A 25,393-nucleotide genomic window follows, 5' to 3' on the forward strand; every position below is an offset into this window, starting at 1 on the left:
AAACAGTTATAGGAACAGAATTCATAACTTTCTAGAAAACAAGTAAAACATGTATAAACTGGATATCAAAACTAGCATGGTCGGTAAAACAATAACATCAGTAGTGTGCTGTGTATAAATACCAGAGTTTAATTCTAGCATGCCATTTTCATTTCCAAATCCACTGTATAAATCACTTGTTCCGTTACGAGAACCATGAAGCCAAATCAGATACATAGGAGATATGTGAAGACAGCTGATCAGGCTATCAACACCAGACGGCTCCAACTGCCATCCCATTTACCTATTCCGGAACTTAAAGACTAGCTAGGTCTCTGACCTGCTGGACTAATCGGTTATATAGTGCGCACAACCGAATTAGCCTCTTACGCCACCTCAACAGGCCTACTCTGGCCCTTATGTATCCCATATCTGATCGTTTTATCCAGTTTTCAAAAAATCACTTGTACCTATCTCATTTTAAAATCATTCATTTTAACAGCACACGAAAAACTGGTTCACAAATCAGTTTCATTCAAGATGGGTACCTTTCGAAGTTACTTTTCCCCAAAATAGGTTTTAAAACAATAATTTAGAACTAAAGGGGATACGTAACTTAGAAAGTTTATGTTCCTTTACGAGATTAAAACAACAGTTTATTCATACGTACTGAACCATAAAAGAATGGTCAGGGTACTTGCCTTGCAGAGCTTTACAACTAATACTGATCGACTTTGAGCCGACTCGGACGCTCAGGCTTTATCGTCTAACCACGGGATCACTTTGGATTCGACTTCAACACTCAGGTTTTTCGATAGGAACCATCTTGAGCTGGTCAATTGTCCACTAGGCTAACTTTGGTCCAACACGATTCTCGGGTCTTCCGACTAGAACCAGAACCAAAGGCAACATAATGCAGCACCATGCACATGCACGGAACAATATACCACGCGCCACCACCTCGCGAGAAAGTAGCGAGGGGCGGTGACTAGACAAGGGGAAACAGGGTAGCAGCAGTACACAGTAAACACACAACGCACGTACACAACACACACTTAAATTCGCAACACAGCCACCTGCCGTAAAACTGAAACAGCGGTGACAGGGCGGCGGAGAAAGTCTCCGGCAAACATGGAAGAACGGCCAAGGCTTACCGAGAACAGCGAATCAAGGGAAAAGTGCGGCAGAATAGTGAGAGAACGAGAGAATTGAGAGATCACAGAGATTACAGAGAAGAATCAATAGATAAGGGAAGAGAGGATTTAGATTTTATGAGTATACAAAATAAAATAAAAACTGAATTCCCCAACTTCTTTCACGTATCCAAAATCAACTAATACGTGTCCAATTTTTTTATTTACCAGCTATACAGATACACATTTATCTGCATAACCCCAAATCATGTATCACTTTAATTAATTTAACAATATAAGGTGCAACCAAATATTAATCAAAATAATACTGAAATACTATTAAAATTTTCTGAATATTACGAAAATAACAAAAATATAATTCTCATAATTTTTTAAAGCAACTATTAAACGCATCTTGGACCCGCATTTAGCAATTAGGTGAACAACCGAGCGGGTAAATTTAATCCCGAAAATTTCCAAAATAATTTTAAAATTCTCGGAATATTTCAAAATTAAATAAATATGGGTTTCGTAATTTTTGAAGCATTCTGAAATTAAATACGGATTTTACAAAGAAATACAATAAGAAAATCATTCAGGGATAAATAATCAATTAAATATTGATTTTTAAAATTTTATAAAATCCCAAAAATAATTATTGTAATTATAAAATCATAAAAACAATTTTAGAGACATTCCAAATATTTATGCAAGTAAATTTGCATTAAATCCAGTTTTAAAAGTGAAACAACTCAGTACAACATATTGATAATAATTAAACACATAGCTGATAGAAGCTATACACATATTTTATTTATTTAATAATTCCATAACTTCATATTTAAATAATACAAAAATACGCGAGTGATTATAACAGATCATGAATATCTAAGCAAGATTTATGATTGTCCTCATAAACCAATGAAGGTAGTTGTTTCTATTGCATGGGAACCAGAAACAATGGTTGAAAAAGACAGGAAAGACTACACTCCTGAAGATCTTTCATCTATTATGAAGGATGCAAAAGTTAGACACATCTTGCACAACAGTCTTGATAGTGTTATGTCCAATAGGGTTATTGGATGTAAAACAACAATGGAGATATGGGATGCTTTAGAAGTAAAGTATCAAGGCACAACTGCTATCAAGAAGAACAGGATGACAGTACTTACTCAAGAATATGAGCACTTTGACTCAAGAGATAATGAGTCCTTAACTGAGATCTATGACAGATTTCAGAAGCTGTTGAATGACCTATCTCTTGTCGATAAGGAATATGATTTAGAGAACTCAAACTTGAAGTTTCTACTTGCACTCACTGAAAAGTGGGACTTTAAGGTCACATCAATAAGGGATAACTATTAACTTGATGACACACCTCTAGATGATATCTATGGAATACTGAAAACTAATGAACTAGAGATGGAGCAAAGAAGCAAGATGAAAGGATCCAAGTCTAGACCAGTTGCACTCAAAGTTGAAGAGAAGCCAAAGGAGAAAGCTAGGAAAAAAGGCTACTCCAAAGGAACAGCCATGATTGCAAAGTCAGATACTGAATCATCAAACTGTGATGATGACTCAAATACTGATAATGAATCAGATATTGACAGTGATCATGACAACAATGAAGAGATGGAACAAATGGCTGCTCTAATGGTTAAACGTTTCAAGAAAATGGTCTGCAAGAACTTCAAGAAAGGGAGAAGATTTTCCGGAAAAGGTTCCAATACCTCAAACTCTCATAAGAGGAATAACAGGAGAAGTACTTACTGGAGGGAATCAAAATCTGGAAAACTTGACAAGTCAAAGGAAAGATGCTACAACTGTGATGGAATTGGACACTTTGTAGTTGACTGCAGAAAATCCAAAGCTGAGAAGAAACAAGCCTTGATCTAAAAGAAGAAAAACTGGGATGATTCATCAGATTCAGATGATGGGGTCAATTATGCTCTCATGGAAAATGCGGATACTGAGGCTGAGAATGCTGAATTAAAGGTACCTCAGACTACTCTTGCTTTTAATACTGATGATATTTGTGAATTAAGATTGTTTCTTAAATCTCTGCATGTTAGTTATAGGGATCAAACCTTAGAGAATAATAGTATCAAGAGTGAAAACTCTGAGTTAAAGAAAAGGAATGATCACCTAGAAACTGAGTTGTTTTCCATGCTAGAAATTCAAAAAGAAAGAGATAATGTTGTTTATGTTAAAGAGAAATTGTTAGAAAAGCATGCTTATCTAGAAAAGGAGTTAGCTAAAGAAAGAGAGGTTATTAAACTTGGACTAATTCAGGAAAAATAACTTAGGAAATTTTAGAGAATGGTTGTTGGAGATCAGGATTAGGATATGCTAATAGATCTAATTCTAATAAGAAAACTGAAAAAGAAACTGAGAAAAATAAATCAGTAAATACTGATGCCAAGGTCAAACTGAACAAGGTTTAGTTAAAGACCATTAAGTTTAATCCAAATGCTGATGCTTTTAAATCAGTTAATGAGATAGGTTCAAACTCAGCACCTAGATCAAACTTAATTATTGATAAGAGTGAACAAGTTCACACAAAATCAATAAATATTGGTTTAATGACTCAGAAGTAGCTCAAGAAAAAGCTGAAGTACACATGAAAAAGAAGGAGAAAAAGCCTAGGAAAAATAAAAATGGCAAGGTAGGTGTTAATAAGAATGGTATTTATGTAACTCCTCCCAATGCACCTAGAAAGTCTTGTTTGAACTGTGGTTGTACTAATCATCTTGCTAATTCTTGTAGGAAGAATAATGAGATAAATTCCGTTCCTCCCAAATCAGAGTTTAGGAATAGAAAAATTAGATATAAACCACAGAGTCCTTACTTTCATTGTGGTAATGTTTGGCACTCTATATATACATATAAAGAGTATCACAGTTTGTATTATAATTATTATGAACTGAAACCATCTTTAAATAAAGGAAAATATATTTCCACATGTGTAAATACTGATAATAAGGATGTTAACATAAACTCTAATAAGAATTCTTCTGCTGCGTATGTTAATAAACTTAAAAATGCCAAAGGATCCGAGCAAGTCTGGGTCCTTAAAACACTAACTGATTTCAAATACTGATTGCAGGGTAACATGAGAAATACTCTAGTCTTGGATAGTGGATTCTCAAGACAAATGACTGATTATAAATCCATGCAATCAGAATTAGAAGAGAAAGTTGGCCCAAGTGTTTCTTATGGAGATGGCAACCTAAGAAACATCTTGGGATATGGCAAAATAAAAATTGGAAATGTCATTATTGAGAATGTAGCTCTAGTTGCAAGACTTAAGCATAATCTGATCAGTGTGAGTCAAATCTGTGACAGAGGTTACCATGTCAACTTCTATGAGGAACATTATGAATTTGTCAGTAAGACTGATGGCAAGATTGCAACGACTGGTGCAAGACATGGTAGTTTATATGAAGCCAGAGTCTCCACAAATTCTGATGAATCAGAAGTTTGTCTATTTAGTAGAGCATCTTTGGAAGATAGCTGGAACTGGAATAAAAGACTTTCTCACCTCAATTTCAATGAACTTGTGAGGAAAGATCTTGTGAGAGGATTTTCCAATGCAGTGTTTACTCCTGATGGATTATGTGACTTAAGTATACATGCATATACACTTAGATTCACGATCGCAAGTAATATAGAATTATTTCTAGTTCGTTCCCACAGAGACTAGTTTAGGTTAATTTCAATCAATGTACTTATGCAACAATGGTATGGTTATTATTCAATACTAAGACGATCACAAATTGAGGTTGTTTATAACTAAGATTGTTAACTAACATGCAATTAAGTAAGAGAGTAAAAAAGTTAATTTAATTATATAACACAAACATGGGATTCTAGTTTCATTACTACTTCATTCAATAGCCTTTTTGTGACGGTCTCAACCCCGGGGTCAGGAGTTGACATCACCAAACACAATTACCAAAATATAAACAACAAGATTATTATTAAAATATACTAACTTGACCCCAAACCAAGATCCGATCCAGGTTCAAGTATAATTCAGGTTCACATTATTACAAACCATTATTCAACATCTAACACACTCTAACTTTATTTAGCAACTCATCAGACCTCATGGTCCGATACAAACTACATCAGAGGAGTCGGATCCTGAAGGGGCGGGAACACGGGTATGTCTAACTACTCTTCTAGGCATCTGCGAGATAAACATAACAGTTTGCAAGGGTGAGCATAATCGCTCAGCAGTACCAGCATATGAATAACAGAATAAAAATAGTAATGTAACAATAATAGGAAAAGAGCTGTAATCATGCCATCCATATTATATAATGAAAATCGGAAATAACTGGATATCACTAACTAGCATGCTTTATCAAAATAACGTAGTAGTGTGCTGTGTAAGTACCAGAGTCCAATTTTAGCATGTTATTCATATTTATAAAACCGATGTATCAACCACTTATACCCTTACGGGAATCACAAATCCAAATCAGATACGTAACGGATATGTGAAGACAGCTGATCAGGCTATCAACACCAGACGGCTCTAACTGCCATCCCAATTACCTGTTCCGGAACTCAGAGACTAGCTAGGTCTCTGATCTGCTGGACGAATCGGTTATATATTGCGCGCAACCGATTTAGCCTCTTACGCCACCTCATAGGCCTACTCTGGCCCCTATGTATCCCATATCTGATCGTTTTATCCAGTTTTCAAAACACTTGTACCTATCTCATTTTCAAAATCATTCGTTTTTCCAGCACACATATAAAATCCATTTCGTAAATCATTTCATACGAGATAGGTACCTTTCGAAGTTACTTTTACCCAAAACAGGTTGAAAACAGTGATTTATAACTACAGTGGATACGTAACTTAAAACATTTATGTTCCATTACGAGAATAAAACATTTAGCTATTCATACGTACTGAACCATAAGAGAATGGTCAGGGGTACTTTCCTTGCAACGCTTTACCAAACCCTAAGTATCTTCCACGCTGATTTCAGTCCTGGGGAAACTCAACTGGGATCTACAAATACAGAGTACCCTAATCAATTATACTGACATGCTTGATATCCTCAAATCCTAGTAACCCAATCCGATAACCCGACTCGTATACTTATTATACACATAATCACGTAATCACATAATCACGAACACAAATGGGGTAGCACGTATAATAGAAATAAATAAATATGTTTTAAGAATAAATTTTTAGAAAATTTTTGCAGCAACCCCTTTGTTTATAAGCCTACCCGTCGATTTCAATCGACGTCAACAATCACAACAAGTCACAATCTCATCACAATGGCAATTCCACAGTCTCATAATTATTCTCGTATAATTCCCAAAAATATAATTTACTTTCGAAAAATATTTTATTTATTTATAAAATTTAGGACTCAGAACAACGTCATCACCGTCCACTGTCCACTCGTAACGAGTCATCGCGGTACGACGGCAAAATTCTCGAGGCACTCGATTACTCGAATTCCAACGCGAAAATTTCATCGATTACAAAATAATTTTCCCCGCAAGAATTATGACATCACGAATATTTATTCATAACTAACCTGCAGAAATTAACCGAAAATAATATTAAAATAATCCAACAGTCACGCGCCACACACACAGATCGGAAAAAGAACAGAACAGGGCCGGAAACACAAAACCAAGGCGGCACAACTGCAGCCAACACACACCCACACATAAATCATACGCGCACACACAAGCACATACATATATGTATATACTATAGGAACAAATTAGAATCAGGCAACCGGAATAAAGAGGGCTGCTGGAAAGTAATTACTGAACACAGGGAGCCGGAGAAGAACTCCGGAAAAGCGAGGAAGAAACGGAGGTGAAGAAACGAAGGAAGAGCAGCAAAAGAGAGAAGGAAGAATCGATGGAGAAACAGGGACAAAGAGATGATGTTTGGGGAAATAAGCTACTGCCTGCACGTGTCCTTCAAATGGGACGCGTGTTAATATTCTCTTACGAGATGTTAACACGTGTCCCTGGGTATTAGGGGTCGAATAATTAACCGAATTTCGAAATCAACGAGCCAGGGCACCTCGAAAAGAATCTCGCTAAATCACGATAATACTTTTAAAGTATTGAAAATATTCTGAGGTTTACAAAAACATAGATTTTGAAATTTTAAGACAATTTTCAAAATGCGATTTATACCCGCTTTTAGCCTTTAAACGAAACCATGCACGAGTAAGTTTAATCCCAAAAATCTCCAAAATAATTTTAAACTTCTCAGAATAATACGAACTTAATAAAATATGAATTTCATGATTTTTAAAAATTTCCATAATTAAATATGGATTTTACAAATAAACGCGGTCAGAAAATCATTTAAAATGAATAATTGGTGAAATATTGATTTCTCAATTTTATAAAGTCCTAAAAATAATTATCGAAATTATAAAATATAAAATCAATTTTAGAAACAATCCCAATATTTATGGAATTAAAACTATATTAAAATCACTTTTAGAAGCGAAATAAAATCGTATACCTCCATAATAAAGCACACAGTTTAATCCCACAAATCAACAAATCACACATAAATAAATAACGATCAATAACTGCTGCCAAAATCATTACATAAATTTATTTAATTATTTAAACCTTTATTACACTTTGAAAATATCAAAATAAAAGAATATACACGAGTCATTATATCCTTTCCCCCTTAAAAAGATTCTGTCCCCAGAATCTGACTTAGCTAAACAAATGAGGATATTTATCAAGCATGTCTGACTCTAATTCCCAAGTAGACTCTTCTACTCGAGGATTTCTCCACAAGACTTTCACTATGGGGATCGACTTATTCCTAAGGACTCGCTCCTTACGGTCTAGGATTTGGATCGGTTGTTCTACATAGGACAAATCTGGCTGCAGCTCAATCGGTTCATATTACATAACTTGATTTGAACTAGAGATATAGGGCTTCAACATAGATACGTGGAACATATTATGAATGTGCTGCCACTGCGGTGGTAATGTTATCTCGTAAGCAACATTTCCCACTTTCTTCATAACCTCAAAGGGTCCTATAAATCTGGGGCTAAGTTTACCTTTCTGACCAAAATGCACTAACCCTTTCCAAGGTGATACCTTTAGTAATACTAGAGCTCCTATCTTAAAGTCCATGTCATTCCTATGCAAATCTGCATACTTTCTCTGTCTATCTTGGGCTGCTTCCAACCTTTTCCGAATCAACACTATTGCATCTTTGGTTTGATGAACCAACTCAGGACCTAACACTTTCTTCTCTCCTACCTCATCCCAATACAATGATGATCTACACTTACGTACATACAAAGCTTCGTAAGGCGGCATCCCGATACTGGCATGGTAACTGTTATTATACGAGAACTCAATAAAAGGTAAATGTTCATCCCAATTACCTTTAAAATCCAAAACACAAACCCTCAACATATCCTCTATGGTCTGAATCGTTCTTTCACTTTGGCCATCCGTCTGAGGATGATAAGCGATGCTCATATTCAACTTTGTTCCTAGGCACTCTTGGAATTTAGTCCAGAACTTGGAATTAAATCTCGGGTCTCGATCTGACAGTATAGACACAGGCACTCCATGTTTGGTAACTATGTCATCCAAGTATAACTTAACCAACTTTTCCAGAGAATATTTTTCATTAATCGGAAGGAAATGCGCTGACTTAGTCAATCTGTCAATGATTACCCAAATAGCGTCATGATTTGCTCTTGTCCTTGGCAATCCTACTACAAAATCCATAGCAATGTCTTTTCACTTCCATTGGGGAATTTCCAAAGGTTGTAATAATCCACTCGGTCATTGATGCTCCGCTTTCACCGTTTGACACACATGACACTTACTTACCCAATTGGGAATATCCTTCTTCATTCCTGGCCACCAAAAGTTTCTCTTCAATTCTTGGTACATCTTAGTACTACCAGGGTGGATAGAAAACCTAGAGTTATGCGCTTCGTGTAATACTTCATTCTTCAATTCCGTTACATTAGGAATCCAAACTCTGGATGAAAATCTATACAAACCTTGATTATCTTTTTGAGTACACAACTCTTCTCCCGTCAAAGTATCCGACTCTTGTTCCATAACTCCTTCCTGACACCTTTTAATCTTTTCCATCAATGCCGGCTGGAAAGTAACTTCATATAGTTGTTCTTGACTTTCCCTAGGTACTCAAACCTCAATCTCCATTTTATCCAAGTCTTGGGCTAGTTCTTCTGCAATCTTAATCATATTCAACCTTTCTTTTCTACTCAAGGCATCAGCCACCACATTGGCTTTACCTGGGTGATAATTAATCGAACAATCGTAGTCCTTGATCAGTTCCAACCACCTTCTCTGTCTCATGTTCAGATCCTTCTGCGTGAATATGTACTTCAGGCTCTTTTGATCCGTATAAATATCGCATTTCTCTCCATATAAGTAATGACGCCATAACTTTAGAGCGAACACTATCGCCGCCAACTCAAGGTCATGAACTACATATTTTTGCTCGTGAGGCTTTAATTGTCTGAAGGCATAGTCAATAACTTTGTCATGCTACATTAGCACACAACCCAATCCTTTCAAAGAAGCATCACTATAGATCACAAAGTTTCCCTTCTCATCTGGCAATGCTAATACTTGATCCATCACTAATCTCCGTTTCAATTCCTGGAAATTTTCTTCACACTTTTCCGTCCAAACAAACTTCTCATTCTTTCTGGTCAACTTGGTTAATGGGGATGCAATCTTCGAGAAATCTTTTACAAATCTGCGATAATATCCAGCTAATCCAAGAAAACTTCTTATTTCCATCGGTGTCTTCGGTTGCTCCCACTTTGATATGGCTTCAATCTTTACTGGGTCTACTTTGATACCTGCCTTACTCACCACATGTCCAAGAAACTGTACTTCTGTCAGCCAAAACTCACACTTAAAAAACTTCGCATACAATTGCTTTTCTCTCAATTTCTGAAGAGCAATCCGTAGATGCGTTGCGTGATCTTCTGGATTCTTTGAATATATGAGGATGTCATCAATAAATACAATAACAAACTTATCCAGATACTCCTTATACACCCTATTCGTTAAATCCATAAAAGTCATTGGCGCATTCGTCAATCCAAATGACATCACTAAAAACTCATAATGGCCATACCTTGTTCTGAATGCAGTCTTGGGGATATCTTCAGGCTTTATCTTCAATTGGTGGTAGCCAGATCTTAAGTCAATCTTTGAGAAATAACATGCTCCCTTAAGCTGATCAAACAATTGTCGATGAGTGGCAAATGATACTTATTCTTTATCGTCAACTTGTTCAACTCTCTGTAGTCAATGCACAATCTCATACTTTCATCCCCTTTCTTCACAAATAGCAATGGAGCACCCCACGGAGAAACACTGGGTCGAATGACTCCCTTATCCAATCGTTCTTGAAGTTGCTTAGCCAATTCTTTCATTTCCATGGGGGCCATCCTGTATGGAGCTTTGGAAACAGGTTCAGCTCTAGGTATCAAATCAATGGAAAACTCTATCTCTTGATCAGGTGGAAATCCTGGTAACTCTTCTGGGAAAACACCAGGGAATTCTCTCACTATGGGGATTCTCATCCAAAATAGGGGTCTCTTTCTTCGTATCCACCACATGAGCCAAATACGCCTCACATCTTTGCCGTAACAATCTCTTTGCTTGCATTACTGAAACGAACTTTTTATCTTGTCTCAGTCCTTGATAGTTGATTCTTTTATTATCTGAGGTGTATATAACAACTCTCTTTTTCTTACGATCAACATTTGCCTTATATAGAGACAACCAATCCATGCCTAAAATAATATCAAAGTCTCCCAACTCAAAAGGTATTAGGTCAACAGGGAACATATATCCTGAAATCTCTAGGGAACATCTAGGAAAAAATTGACTTACGGGTATTTTATCTTTATTAGCCACTTCTATGGTCAAAAAACGTCTAAATCTTTCAACATCAATTGCATTTTATTCACACAATTCACATATATAAAAGATTTGGACACTCCGGAATCAAACAAAACGTTAGCAAGTACGGAATTAAGAGAAATCGTACCTGCAACCACGTCAGAATCATGAAATGGAGATTTCTTGGTCATCTTAAAAGTCCTAGCTCTAGCAGTACTGGTTGCTGGTCCTTGGGACACGCTCCTTCCAACATTACCTTGGGTCACCGACTTGCAATTCCTAGCTATATGTCCCACTTTGCCGCAACTAAAACAAGTTATCCTTGAGTCTCAGACTTACATTCCATGGAATAATGACCTTTCTATCCACACTTAAAACAGTTGATATTTTCTCGGCACTGTCCACTGTGCTTTTTCCCACATGACTTATAATCAATCACTGGCTTACCAATCCTTGTCGGGGTAGAATTAACTGAAGTAGTACTGGGTCCAGCCTGGGAAAAATTCTGCCTCTTGAACCTCTTATTCTTATTTTTTCCAAACCAACGCTGGAACTTCCGACTTGCTATTCCTGATTCTGACCTAGCAGGTCCACTTTCAAATTTCCTCTTCTTCTCACCCTGCTCATTTGCAGCTAACCTCTGATCACTTTCTATCACTAGGGCAGCCTGAACTACCGAAGTATATGTCTTGAGTTGTAAAGCTACAACTCTACTCCTTATTTCTGGCTTCAACCCTTGTTGAAACCGCTTTGCTTTCTGAGTTTTCGAACTCACATATTCCGGTGCTATACGGGCCAACTCCGTAAACTTTGCTTCATACTCCGTAACACTCCTATCTTCTTGTTTCAATTCCAAAAATTCCATCTCCATTTGACTCTGGAAACAGTCCGGAAAGTATTTCTCCAAAAATAACCCTGTGAATCTGGCCCATGAAACAGGACCTTCTCCTTCTAGGGCTCGCATAGATTCCCAACAATAATTCAAATAATTCTTCATAAAATAGCTAGCATAATCTGTCTTTAAATCCTCACTCACCTTGGTGAGCGCAAACGCCTTTTCCATCTCCTTCAACCATATCCTGGCAGCAACAGGATCTACTTCTCCTTTAAACTCTGGGGGCTTTACTGCCTGAAAAGACTTGAAACTAACACCCTGATTTATCCCCCTCATCTCATGCTGCTGCTGGATTTGTAGTTCCTGTTGTTGGATTTGCTGTTGTTGTTGCTGTATAAGTTGTTGTTGTTGTTGTTGTTGTTGTTGTTGCTGCAATTGTTGTTGCTGCTGCTGAAATTGTTGTTGCTGTTGGGCCAACTGTGTAGACTGCTGTCACAACAAGTTCATCAATTCACTCATGGAAGGATCCCCAGTAGATCCATTATTGGGTTGAGATTTTCTCTTTAGTGGCATCTCCTGAAACTTAACAGTCACATATAAAAAAATGGATTGCTCCAAGTAGTTTATATTTATGCATCAGGAGAGCGTTGCCACTAAGACAATATCCTCATCCCCAGTTTATTTGGATCCACCCTGAGTGAATGATTATAATCTAAAAATGCCAGCAACAGAAACAACAATAATAATAACAACACACAATATATAAAAGCTGAACAATGAAATAAAGCAGCTTCAATACAATAACCAACAGGAATCCAACTAGTACAACTGAAAATCCAACTGAAAAGAAACCATCCGAATACACACCAAAATTGGATGTCATAGCAGCCCCGCCTACTACAAATTATCACAACATAATATACATATACAAATAAAACAACTACAGAACTCCTGGAAGTCAACTCTGAGCTATGTATCTCTCTGCTGCAATGCTGGTCTAGCCACTACCACTGCCACCGATGGAACCTAACTCAAACACTAGCCAGTTCACTAGGTCCTGATACTGAACAGCTCTGAACTCTGAGCTAATGAAACGGTCAATGGATGTAGCCCTCTCCATAGCCATATGGGTTAATGCTCGCACAGGGGCCTGCACCTCAGGGGAAGGGGCAGAAATGCCCTTGAAAGGTGCAATAGGTATCAGATCAAACTGAGCAGCCAATCCCAGACTCTGATCTCTGATAAAGGAAGTATTCACCACTCGGTGAACATGGTAAGGGATCGGTGAAGAAGTACCACTAGGGGCCACAGGAGGTACTGGATGTCTCATCGAGGAAGAACTAGGACCACAGCCGGGAGGAAAATCCCTAACGGCAGACACAGAACTACGTACCCAACGGGGACGAGTACCAAGTCTAGGGATGTCTCCGACACAAAGGAAGGGACTGGTGGAGGAGGCATAGTGGTCTCCTCAGCAACAACATCCAGGGTCCTCTCAGAATCTGAGCTATCCGGGTCAGAGGGATTCTCCCGAGATGGAGAACTCGAAATCGAAATAGGCCACTTTCAACATAAAAAATATACAGGGAAGACACAACCAGGTCAAGGCAATTCTATCAAAACATTTAATAGATGCCAGGGTAACGCCGTCGGAACCCTCGACTGACTCTAAAAGTTTTCTCCTCTATATGAGTTGCTGACTCACACCTAAAGACTCACTTTATCACCTATTCGACACAATCCCTAACCTAGATCAGGGACTTGAACCTGTAGCTCTGATACCAACTATGACGGCCTCAACCCCGGGGTTAGGAGTTAACGTCACCAAACATAATTACCAAAATATAAACAACAAGATTATTATTAAAATATACTAACTTGACCCCAAACTAAGATCCGATCCAGGTTCAACTATGATTCAGGTTCACATTATTACAAACCATTATTCAACATCTAACACACTCTAACTTTATTCAGCAACTCATCAGACCTCATGGTCTGATACAAACTACCTCAGAGGAGCAGGGTCCTGAAGGGGCGGGAACACGGGTATGTCTGACTAGTCTTCTAAGCATCTGCGAGATATACATAACAGTTTGCAAGGGTGAGCATAATCGCTCAGCAGTACCAGCATATGAATAACAGAATAAAAATAGTAATGTAACAATAATAGGAACAGAGCTGTAATCATGTCATCCACATTATATAATGAAAATCGGAGATAACTGGATAACACTAACTAGCATGCTTTATCAAAACAACGTAGTAATGTGCTGTGTAAGTACTAGAGTCTAATTTTAGCATGTTATTCATATTTATAAAACCGCTGTATCAACCACTTATACCCTTACGGGAATCACAAATCCAAATCAGATACGTAATGGATATGTGAAGACAGCTGATGAGGCTATCAACACCATACGACTCTAAGTGCCATCCTATTTACCTGTTCCGGAACTCAGAGACTAGCTAGGTCTCTGACGCCACCTCATAGGCCTACTCTGGCCCCTATATATCCCATATCTGATTGTTTTATCCAGTTTTCAAAACACTTGTACCTATCTCATTTTCAAAATCATTCATTTTGCCAGCACACATATAAAATCCATTTCGCAAATCATTTCACACAAGATAGGTACCTTTCGAAGTTACTTTTCCCCAAAACAGGTTGAAAACAGTGATTTATAACTACAGGGGATACGTAACTTAAAACATTTATGTTCTATTACGAGAATAAAACATTTAGCTACTCATACGTACTGAACCATAAAAGAATGTTCAGGGGTACTTGCCTTGCAACGCTTTACCAAACCCTAAGTAGCTTTCATGCTGATTTCAGTCCTGGGGAAACTCGACTGGGATCTACAAATACAAAGTACCCTAATCAGTTATACTGACATGCTTGATATCCTTAAATCCTAGTAAACCAATCCGATAACCCGACTCATATACTTATTATACACATAATCACGTAATCACGTAATCACGAACACAAATAGGGTATCACGTACAATATAAATAAATAAATATGTTTTAAGAATAAATTTTTAGAAAATTTTGGCAGCAACCCCTTTGTTTATAAGCCTACCCATCGATTTCAATCGACGTCAACAATCACAAGTCACAATCTCATCACAATGGCAATTCCATAGTCTCATAATTATTCTCGTATAATTCCCAAAAATACAATTTACTTTTGAAAAATATTTTATTTATTTATAAAATTTAGGACTCAGAACAACGCATCACCGTCCACCATCCGCTCGTAATGAGTCATTGCAGTACGACGGCAAAATTCTTGGGCACTCGATACTCGAATTCTAACGCGAAAATTTCTCCGATTATAAAATAATTTTCCCCGCACGAATTATGACATCACGAATATTTATTCATAACTAATTCCTGCAGAAATTAACCAAAAATAATATTAAAATAATCCAACAGCCACGCGCCACACGCACAGATCGGAAAAAGAACAGAACAGGGCCGGAAACACAAAACCAAGGCGGCACAATTGCAGCCAACACACACCCACACATAAATCATACGCACACACACAAGCACAAACACATATGTATATACTATAGGAACAAATCAAAATCAGGCAACCAGAATACAGAGGGCGGCCGGAAAGTAATTACCAAACACAGGGAGCCGGAGAAGATCACTGGAAAAGCGAGGAAGAAACGGAGGTGAAGAAACGAAGGAAGAGAAGCAAAAGAAAGAAGCAAGAATTGATGGAGAGACAGGGACAAAGAGATGATGTTTGGGGAAATAAGCTACTGCCTGCACGTGTCTTTCAAATGGGACGCGTATTAATATTCTCTTACGAGATGTTAACACGTGTCCCTGAGTATTAGAGGTCGAATAATTAACCGAATTTCGAAATCAACGAGCCAGGGCACCTCGAAAACAATCTCGTTAAATCACGATAATACTTTTAAAGTATTGTAAATATTCCGAGGTTTACAAAAACATAGATTTTAAAATTTTAAGACAATTTTCAAAACGCGATTTATACCCGCTTTTAACATTTAAACGAAACCATGCACGGGTAAGTTTAATCCCAAAAATCTCCAAAATAATTTTAAAATTCTCAGAATAATACGAACTTAATAAAATGCGAATTTCATGATTTTTAAAAAATTTCATAATTAAATATGGATTTTACAAATAAACGCGGTCAGAAAATCATTTAAAAATGAATAATTGGTAAAATATTGATTTCTGAATTTTATAAAGTCCTAAAAATAATTATCAAAATTATAAAACCAATTTTAGAAACAATCCCAATATTTCTGGAATTAAAACTATATTAAAATCACTTTTACAAGCGAAATAAAATCGTATACCTCCATAATAAAGCACATAGTTTAATCCCACGTATCAACAAATCACACATAAATAAATAACGATCAATAACTGCTGCCAAAATCATTACATACATTTATTTAATTATTTGAACCTTTATTATACATTGAAAATATTAAAATAAAAGAATATGCACGAGTCGTTATACTTTTTCTTCTTAACCTTAACATGCAATGGTGATGACACTAATCATATAACACAAAACTGATAAACGCCAACTTTTGTTGTACGAATACCATACTTCCAGACATCCACAAAAGAGATAGAAGCTGAATAAACACCAATTATATTGAGACCCTATATGTCTATAGAATTTGATAACATAATAATGCACATGTTATCTATGATGATTACATAGGGCAAGTAAGATGGTTAAAATTACCTACGAATCATGCATATCAAATACATGAACCTATGCTAGCAATGCAAGTTCTAAACCCATATATTCACTTTTGCTTCAATAGAGATTAACACGCTATCTTATAAGTTCGCGACGCTCATAAGACGAATAAGAACAACCAATACTAGATTATCATACAATCACCACACACTAAGGTATCGAAACAAATTAACTAACAAATCCATAAGTAAATTCGCTAGAACCCCACGATAACGATTAGCCCATAATCAAACTCATCATCAACGTGGGATCCGATGAAAGCATGGTATAATAAACGTAGTATTTGTACTGAATAAATAATAAAACCAAGTACGAAACAAGAGTATAGGTTCACAAGCAAGAAAACTAGCATCCAAAGTTACAACTTAAAATAAAGTTCACAAGAATAAACTAGATCCTCTTTGCCTTGGTTGAATTGTGCTATACGGTCTTCTTACGCCTTCTCCTTAAGCTCTGGTACGTCTTGTTATCAAAAATGATCATAACTTATGTTTATATAGCAGTCCATGCAGAGTAGAAAATTAGCTGATCAAAATTAGAATAGAATCAGGATTCTGTGATCCCGACCTGATGCGACCCGCACTGTGCGAGCGCGCTGCAAATTTGCATCCCGGCGCAGCCGTGCACTACTACAGTGCGGGCGTGCTGACCTTCTGGAAAAAATACTGATTTTTATTTTCTTGCATGGTTTGAGCTGGCGATCCACGTGTTTTTATTCAGGACACCATCCTAACACCAAATTAGCAACAAAATAATGTCAAATCACCTGGATTCCTGAGATAAGCCTGAAATGCAAAAACACTATAAAGCAAATCAAAAACACAAATAACTTGAGTACAAAACATCAATTCAAGCCTTTATAGAGCATTCTAAGTGGACATAAATGCCACTTAACACACCCTCAAACTTGAATTGATGATTGTCCTCAAGCATAAACAGACTTAAAGAACAAGAAATAAAAATGCATGAATGCAAACTATATGAATGCAACAATCCCCATAGAATAACTTAACCAACTGACAAGCAACATCTCAACAAATGCAGTTATTCACACAAAGATCAATCAAATCCCATAAATCAACTCACAAACCAGAAGCGTGCGTGTGTGCAAGTGCTTACAGATATACTATCGCAACCTGATCAATAATCATGACTCACTACTCATGAAAGAAATCATATGGTTATAAATAGAATAAAAAGCTAAACTCAAAATTATTTACAACGCTTCAATTCTTATATCAGAGTTATTATATGGATTTATGCTTTTATTGCTAACATATAAACAATACAAATATGCTTACTTGATCGTGCAATGAGTGAGGTCCACAAAAGACTTATACAATAATACCCATGTAGCAAGCGTTAGGTTAGTGGATCCCAGACTATAAAAGCCTTAGGTCACTAGGCACAAAAAATCCCCTAAGAACTTAATAACTCGAGTATTAAAGAGCCCACTCATGATCAATTATGCATAACACTTATTTTTCTTTTTTTTCTCTTTTTTTCTTTCTAAATTTCTAAACGAGTGCGTTTCGCTTCATCTCGTTCAACCCTGGACTACTCATATACAATATGAGCTGGCTACTAGCCATTTGTCACCTAGCCATAACAACTAGCAATGAAATCCAATATTTTTTACTCCAATTTTTAAATATCCATGTTATTTTATCATTAAGAGAATATCCTAAATTCCAAATATAAACATGTGATTAAACCTCGACAAACAAACAAACCATAATCATGATCTAGCACGTAAGCAACCTATAAGACTTAACATTCCTAACTACAACATCACCACACTTGCATCAATATCATAAATCAATCGGAAAAATAAACTAAGGGATCATGTTAAAATGCAAATGCATGAACTATATGCAACATACTATAACAAAAATAAAAAAACTACTACATGGCTACATGGAAAATAATGCAACTATATGAACTAAACTATCATGAATAAGCCAACTATATGCGACTCACACATAACATATATTCCTTAACTACTACCCCCAAACTTAAAATATTCACTGTCCTCAGTAAAGGTAATAGTAAGAAATCAGGCATACCTACTCAGAATCAGGGTCATCACGCTCAACGGGTGGTGTATCAGGAGTGTTTGGAAGCGGATACACAGAGTCCTCACCGAATACTAGCCACTAGATATCAACCCTCGTGGCTCTGAATGCAGTCCCCAACGCCTGGGTGAGATCGTGTGCAAACCGACTATGAATGTCATGCATCGCATCCATCCTCCTCGTTAAATGCCTATATTGCGTCGTACTCAAACCAGCACTGCCCAGTGCTTCCTCCTCCTGCTGCTACTGCGATCCCAAAGGACCGGGCTCCTCACCCAGCTGAGCTCTCCCAACTGATTCGCTAGCCTTCCACCTGGCAAATGGTCATAAGAATATCCAAGCCCCTTAGGATCGGGCTTACCTCCTCCCCACTCTTGTATAGTATGCAATGTCAAACTATCAATCGGGGAACTCCAAAGCTGCAACTGCTCATGTGCGAGCCAATGAACTCCAACCACCACACACAGTTTCATCACAATGGACGCATAGGGTATAGAACCCGTAGTGCTACCTCGCAAAACCTCAAAATCCCCTGATGAATAACGATCCCAAGGTCTACATAATCTCTCTGAAGAATCCCCCACAACAAACGTGCACGCTCCACAGTAACATCATGCACAAGAGAAGATGGCATGATGTTGGCACAAATAAAGGAATTTCATGCACGTGCATACCTGTTCATGCTCGATACAGGGAAAGTGGCATACTCGTTCGTGCCCTTTTTGAACTTCCAGTGAGTCTCAGGCACATACAGCGTAGCAACGATCAAATCCAGATTAAAATCACCCCCCGTCTTTTCATTCCAGTTCTCCTGCTCTGGCTTCCTCTCGGGCTGCTCAATCACGCTACGAATTGCGTCAGCACTATACTCCACAGTCAACCCCCTAACCACAGTGAAACCATTCTTCTCCACCTTTGCATTCGCATAAAACTCGCGAACCACACTCATGGGCACAGCAGTGGGTGTCTCGCAGAAAGCGACCCAGCCCATCTCCAAGATCATCTTCAGCAACTTACCATCCCTTCTCGATGGCAGAAAACCTCTCTCCTTGGCTATAGGCTTTGAAAGTATCCTCATATAATCTGCCTCAGCCTCGGGAGTTGAAAACCTAGGCCTCACACCACCCACACTTGAAGAATCAGTGGTGCTGCTGCTAACTTTGGTTCATTGTCTTTTGGGTGCCATTGAGATTGAATAAGTTGAGAGAAAAGATAAGTGTATAAGAGAGAAATGTGTTTGAGAATTTGAGAAGTGATGGAGAAGTTTGTGTATAAGTGTGTGTATATATAGGAGATTAGAAATAGAATTGGTTATGGAAAAGAAGTGGGAATTGATTATGGGAATAACGGGAATAATGGGGTGATGGAAATTAATTTGGAGAGGGAAATATGGGATATGGAAGAGTAAAATTCGGGTATGAATTAATTTTATATTGCACCCCCTGATTTTCTCTTTATTTGCTACTTTTTTCGACTACAAGGGGCCAGCGCGGCCGCCCCACCTGGCAGTGCGGGCGTGCCGTGCTTCTGGAATTCAAGTACGGCCACCCCGCTTCCCAGCGCGGGCGCGCGCAGTTACTGACAAATCAGCGTGGCCACCCCGCTTCTCAGCGCGGGCGCGCCGTGCTTCTGTAGTTGAACTTAAATTTTTTTGTTTTTATGATTTTTTTGTGTTTTTCTCCTTGTTTTCTTCTTCCTCTACCTAATAATGTACAACAAACTTGGGTTCCATATCCAGGTTTAGCTTCTTCAAAGCCCAATATGCTTTATGCTCGAGCTCCACAGGCAAATGACATCCTTTCCCATAAACTAACTGAAATGGCGACATGCCAAGAGGAGTCTTGTATGTTGTTCGATACGCCCAAACAGCTTCATCCAGCTTCAAAGACCAATCCTTTCTTGATGGACACATAACCTTCTATAAAATAAGCTTAATCTCTCTATTAGATACCTCGGCTTGACCATTCGTCTGAGGATGATAGGCTGTAGCAATGTGATGATTTACATTATACCTTTGCATCATGGCAGTGAACTTGCGATTGCAAAAATGCGATCCCTCATCACTGATCATGAGTCTTGAAGTCCAAAATATCGTGAATATCTGCTTATGATGAAAATTAAGCACTACCTTCGCATAATTTCTCGGCAAAACCTTGACTTCAACCCATTTCGAGATATAATCCACCGCCAACAAGATATGTTGATTATTGCAAGATGAGACAAACGGCCCCATGAAGTCAATTCCCCAAACATCAAAGACTTCAACCTCGAGAAGCACATTAAGAGGCATTTTATCCCTCTTAGATATATTACCAACACGCTGGCATCGATCACATTTCAAAACAAATTGATGCACATCCTTAAACAATGTAGGCTAGAAAAATCCCGCTTGAAGAATATGAGTTGCTGTCTTTTCTCCACCATAGTTTCCTCCATACGCAGTCGAATGGCAATCTCGCAAGATCCCCCCATTTTGCTGTACGGAATACATCTCCTGATGATTTGGTCAGCTCCTTGCCTAAATAATAATGGCCCATCCAACATGTACCACTTCACTTCATGCAGAAACTTCTTCCTCTAAGCATAAGATAAATCTGGAGGCATAATATTACTGACAAGGTAGTTCACAATGTCTGCGAAGCACGGTTTTTCATCTTGCACCCTAAACAGTTGCTCATCGGGAAAAGACTCATATATTAATGTCTTATCCTGTAAAGTAGCACTTGGATCTTCCAAACAAGAGAGATGATCAGCGACTTGATCCTCAGTACCTTTTCTGTCCTTGATCTCTAACTCAAATTCCTGAAGTAAAAGAACCCATCGAATAAGTCTAGGCTTCGAGTCCTTCTTTGAGATGAGATAGAGAATAGCAGCGTGATCAGTGAAAACTGTCACCTTCGTCCCAGGTAAATAAGACCAAAACTTCTCAAAACCATAGATAATAGCCAATAGTTCTTTCTCAGTAGTAGTATAATTCAGTTGAGCTTCATTGAGGGTCTTACTAGCATAGTAGACCACATGAAATATGTTGTTCTTTCTCTGCCCAACAACTGCTCCAACTGCATAGTCACTTGCATCCCACATCATCTCAAAAGGTTCATCCCAATTAGGTGCCGTTATGACTGGTGCCGTGATCAAACTCTTCTTTAAGTTCTCAAAAGCAGCTAGGCACCCGTCATCGAACTTGAACAGAACATCTTTCTCTAGAATACTACATAAGGGTTTAGAGATTTTAGAGAAGTCCTTGATGAACCGCCTGTAGAAACCCGCATGACCAAGAAAGCTGCGAATTCCCTTAACAGAAATTGGTGGAGGAAGATTTTCGATAACCCCTACCTTGGCTTTGCCCACCTCAAGACCTTTACTAGAGACCTTGTGCACAAGAATAATGCCGTGTCGCACCATAAAATGACATTTCTCCCAGTTAAGAACTAGATTGGTCTCAACATACCTTTTAAGAATGTCGCCAAGATTTTTCAAGCATTCGTAAAAAGAATCACCAAACACAGAGAAATCGTCTATGAACACCTCCATATTTTGACCAATCATGTCAAAGAAAATAGCCATCATGCATCTCTGAAATGTGGCAGGTGCACCACACAACCAAATAAGAAACTCTTCTAAAGTAAAAAGTACTAAATGGACAAGTGAAAGTAGTCTTTTCCTGATCTTCCGGAGCAATGCAAATCTGATTATAACCCGAATAGCCATCCAGAAGACAATAGTACTCATGCCCAGCCAACCTGTCAAGCATCTGATCAATAAAAGGAAGAGGGAAGTGATCTTTTCTCGTGGCTTTGTCTAGATTTCTTTAGTCCATACAAACTCTCCACCCCGTGACTGTTCGAGTAGGAATGAGCTCATTCTTCTCATTAGCAACAACGATGATGCCTCCTTTCTTCGGCACACATTGAACCGGACTCACCCAAGAACTGTCAGAAATGGGATAGATGATCCCTATATCTAGCCACTTGAAGATTTCTTTTTTCATAACTTCTTTCATGATTGGATTAAGCCTTCTCTGTTGCTCAACAGTAGGCTTGCTACCTTCTTCTAGCAGAATTTTATGCATGCAATAAGAAGGGCTGATTCCCTTGATATCTGCTATAGTACATCCGATTACCGATTTGAACTCTCTCAGAATTCTTAAGAGCTTTTCCTCATCACTACTTGAAAGGTCAGATACAATAATAACAGGAAAAGTAGCTGCATCACCTAAAAAAGCATACCTTAACTGTTCAGGCAATGGTTTGAGCTTAAGATTAGGAGCTTCCTCAATAGATGGCTTGAGGTGCTTTGGATATTTGTTCAACTCCTCCACTCCAAGAGATTTAAAAGGCATATCTAGCCATCACTTCTAGGGAGAAGCATTCAGATATTGCAACTGCTCATCACCTTCATCATCTTCACTATCTGGATTTACCAACAAGGCATTCTCTAAGGCATCAGACCTTAGCAATTGATCAAGTTCTGAAGTAACCACAGAATCGACCAACTCCACATTTAAGCACTCCTCGTTTTCAGTCAGGAATTTCATGGCATTAAAAACATTGAACGTCACATCCTGATCAAGCACTCGCATAGTAAGCTCACCCTTCTACACATCAATCAAGGTTCGGCCAGTACCCAAGAAGGGTCTTCCCAAGATTATGGGAATCTTCTTATCCTCCTCGAAATCAAGAATTACAAAATCAGCAGGAAAGATGAGTTTATCCACCTTGACTAATACATCCTCCATAATGCCTCATGGATATGTAATAGAGCGATCAGCCAACTACAAAGTCATATAAATAGGCTTTGGATCAGGTAAGTCCAACTTCTTGAAGATTGACAAGGGCATCAGATTGATGCTAGCTCCTAAGTCACATAAGCATTTGTCAAAAGACACCTTTCTGATTGTACAAGGAATAGTGAAGCTTCCAGGATCTTTAAGCTTCGGAGGCAACTTCTGTTGCAGCACAGCACTGCATTCCTCCGTGAGAGAAACTATCTCTAAGTCATCAAGCTTCACTTTCCGAGAGAGAATACATTTCATAAACTTCGCATAACTAGGCATCTGTTCAAGAGCTTCAGCGAAAGGTATATTGATATGAAGTTTCTTGAACAATTCCAGAAACTTCTCAAATTGCTTATCCAGCTTTTTCTTCTCTAGCCTCTTAGGAAAATGAGGTGGAGGATAGATCTGTTTCTCCCCTGTATTACCCTCAGGAGGAGTGTGTTCAACAGTAGTCTTCCTTGCTTCCACTTCTGCTTCCTTCTGCACTTTTTCTTCAGCCACAGCTTCTTCTTCCAAAACTTGAGCTTTTTCAGGATTTGCAACCTTCCTAGACCTCAATGTGATTGCCTTGACTTGCTCTTTAGCTTCTCTATTGCCTGGCACTTCAGTGTCACTAGGGAGTGTACCAGGTTGACGATTGAGCAAGGCATTAGCAATCTGCCCAATTTGATTCTCCAAGATCTTGATAGAAATGGTTTGGCTCTTGCACATGAGCCTCAACTCCTCCAATTCAGATTTTTTTATTAGATTATTGCAGTTGGAGTTGTTGCCTTGGTGCATATTGCAGCTGTTGAAAACCAGGTGGGTTGTATTGCTTTGCTGCATATGGCTGATAAGGTTGTTGCACCGCATTCTGAGTGTTGCTCCAGCTAAAGTTATGATGATTGCAGTTGTTGGGATGATAGGTGGCTGGTACTGGTCGCTACAACCTCTGAAATTTGCTCACGAACTGAGCGGATTCACTAGAAATAGCACACTGACTAGTCTCATGCGCACTAGCACAATGCTCACAGATACTAGTGATCTGGTTAACTCCATAATTAGCCAAAGAGTCCACCTTCATCGTCAAAGCTTGAAGCTGAGCAGTTATAGCAGTAGCTATATCAACTTCCAAAATTCCTGCTACCTTGAAATGAGGTAGTCTCGGAATTGGGTTCTGGTATTCATTGGCAGCCATCAGCTCAATCAATTCATAAGCTTCATCATAGCTTTTAGCCCACAAGGCTCCTCCTGATGCTGCATCAAGCATGAGTCTAGAGATTGGACCCAACCCATTGTAAAAGCAGTTAATGATCATCCAGTTAGGCATCCCATGATGAGGGCACTTTCTAAGCATCTCCTTGTAACGATCCCAAGCCTCACATAAAGATTCTCCAGATTGCTGAGCAAATTGAGTAAGTGCGTTTTTGATCGCAGCAGTCTTCGCCATAGGAAGAATTTAGTTAGGAACTTTTGAGCAAGATCCTCCTATTTGGTGATAGACCCTGGTGGTGGAGAATGTAACCAGTACTTAGCTTTATCCCGCAGAGAGAATGGGAAAAGCCTCAACTTAATAGCATCTTCTAAAACTCCATTGAACTTGAAAGTGTCCCGAATCCCGATGAAATCTCTAATTTGCATGTTGGGGTCTTCTGTCCGAGAACCCCCAAACTGAACTGAGTTTTGTATCATCTGAATCGTGCTAGACTTGATCTCAAAATTATTCGCCGAGATGGCTGGCCTGATAATGCTAAGCTGAATATCATTAATCTTTGGTTGAGAATAATTCATCAAAGCCTTCGTATTCGCTTCTGGTTCTCCCATTGCAATAAGAGCTTCTTCTTTAACTTTCTCTTCGACAAGAACTTCTTCAGCTACTACAACTTATTCCTCAGCTTG

At 38.3% G+C, this 25,393-nt stretch overlaps 1 non-coding gene across 1 annotated transcript; it reads left to right on the forward strand.

The window, feature by feature from the left end:
- Positions 1 to 24,822: 24,822 nt before the first annotated feature.
- On the forward strand, positions 24,823 to 24,929 carry LOC141722839 (small nucleolar RNA R71). Its single transcript, XR_012575838.1, has one exon. It is a non-coding gene; the product is annotated as a small nucleolar RNA R71 (small nucleolar RNA).
- Positions 24,930 to 25,393: the final 464 nt, after the last annotated feature.

This window comes from Apium graveolens, chromosome 4 (assembly GCF_009905375.1).
Source record: "Apium graveolens cultivar Ventura chromosome 4, ASM990537v1, whole genome shotgun sequence".
Taxonomy (NCBI): domain Eukaryota; kingdom Viridiplantae; phylum Streptophyta; class Magnoliopsida; order Apiales; family Apiaceae; genus Apium; species Apium graveolens.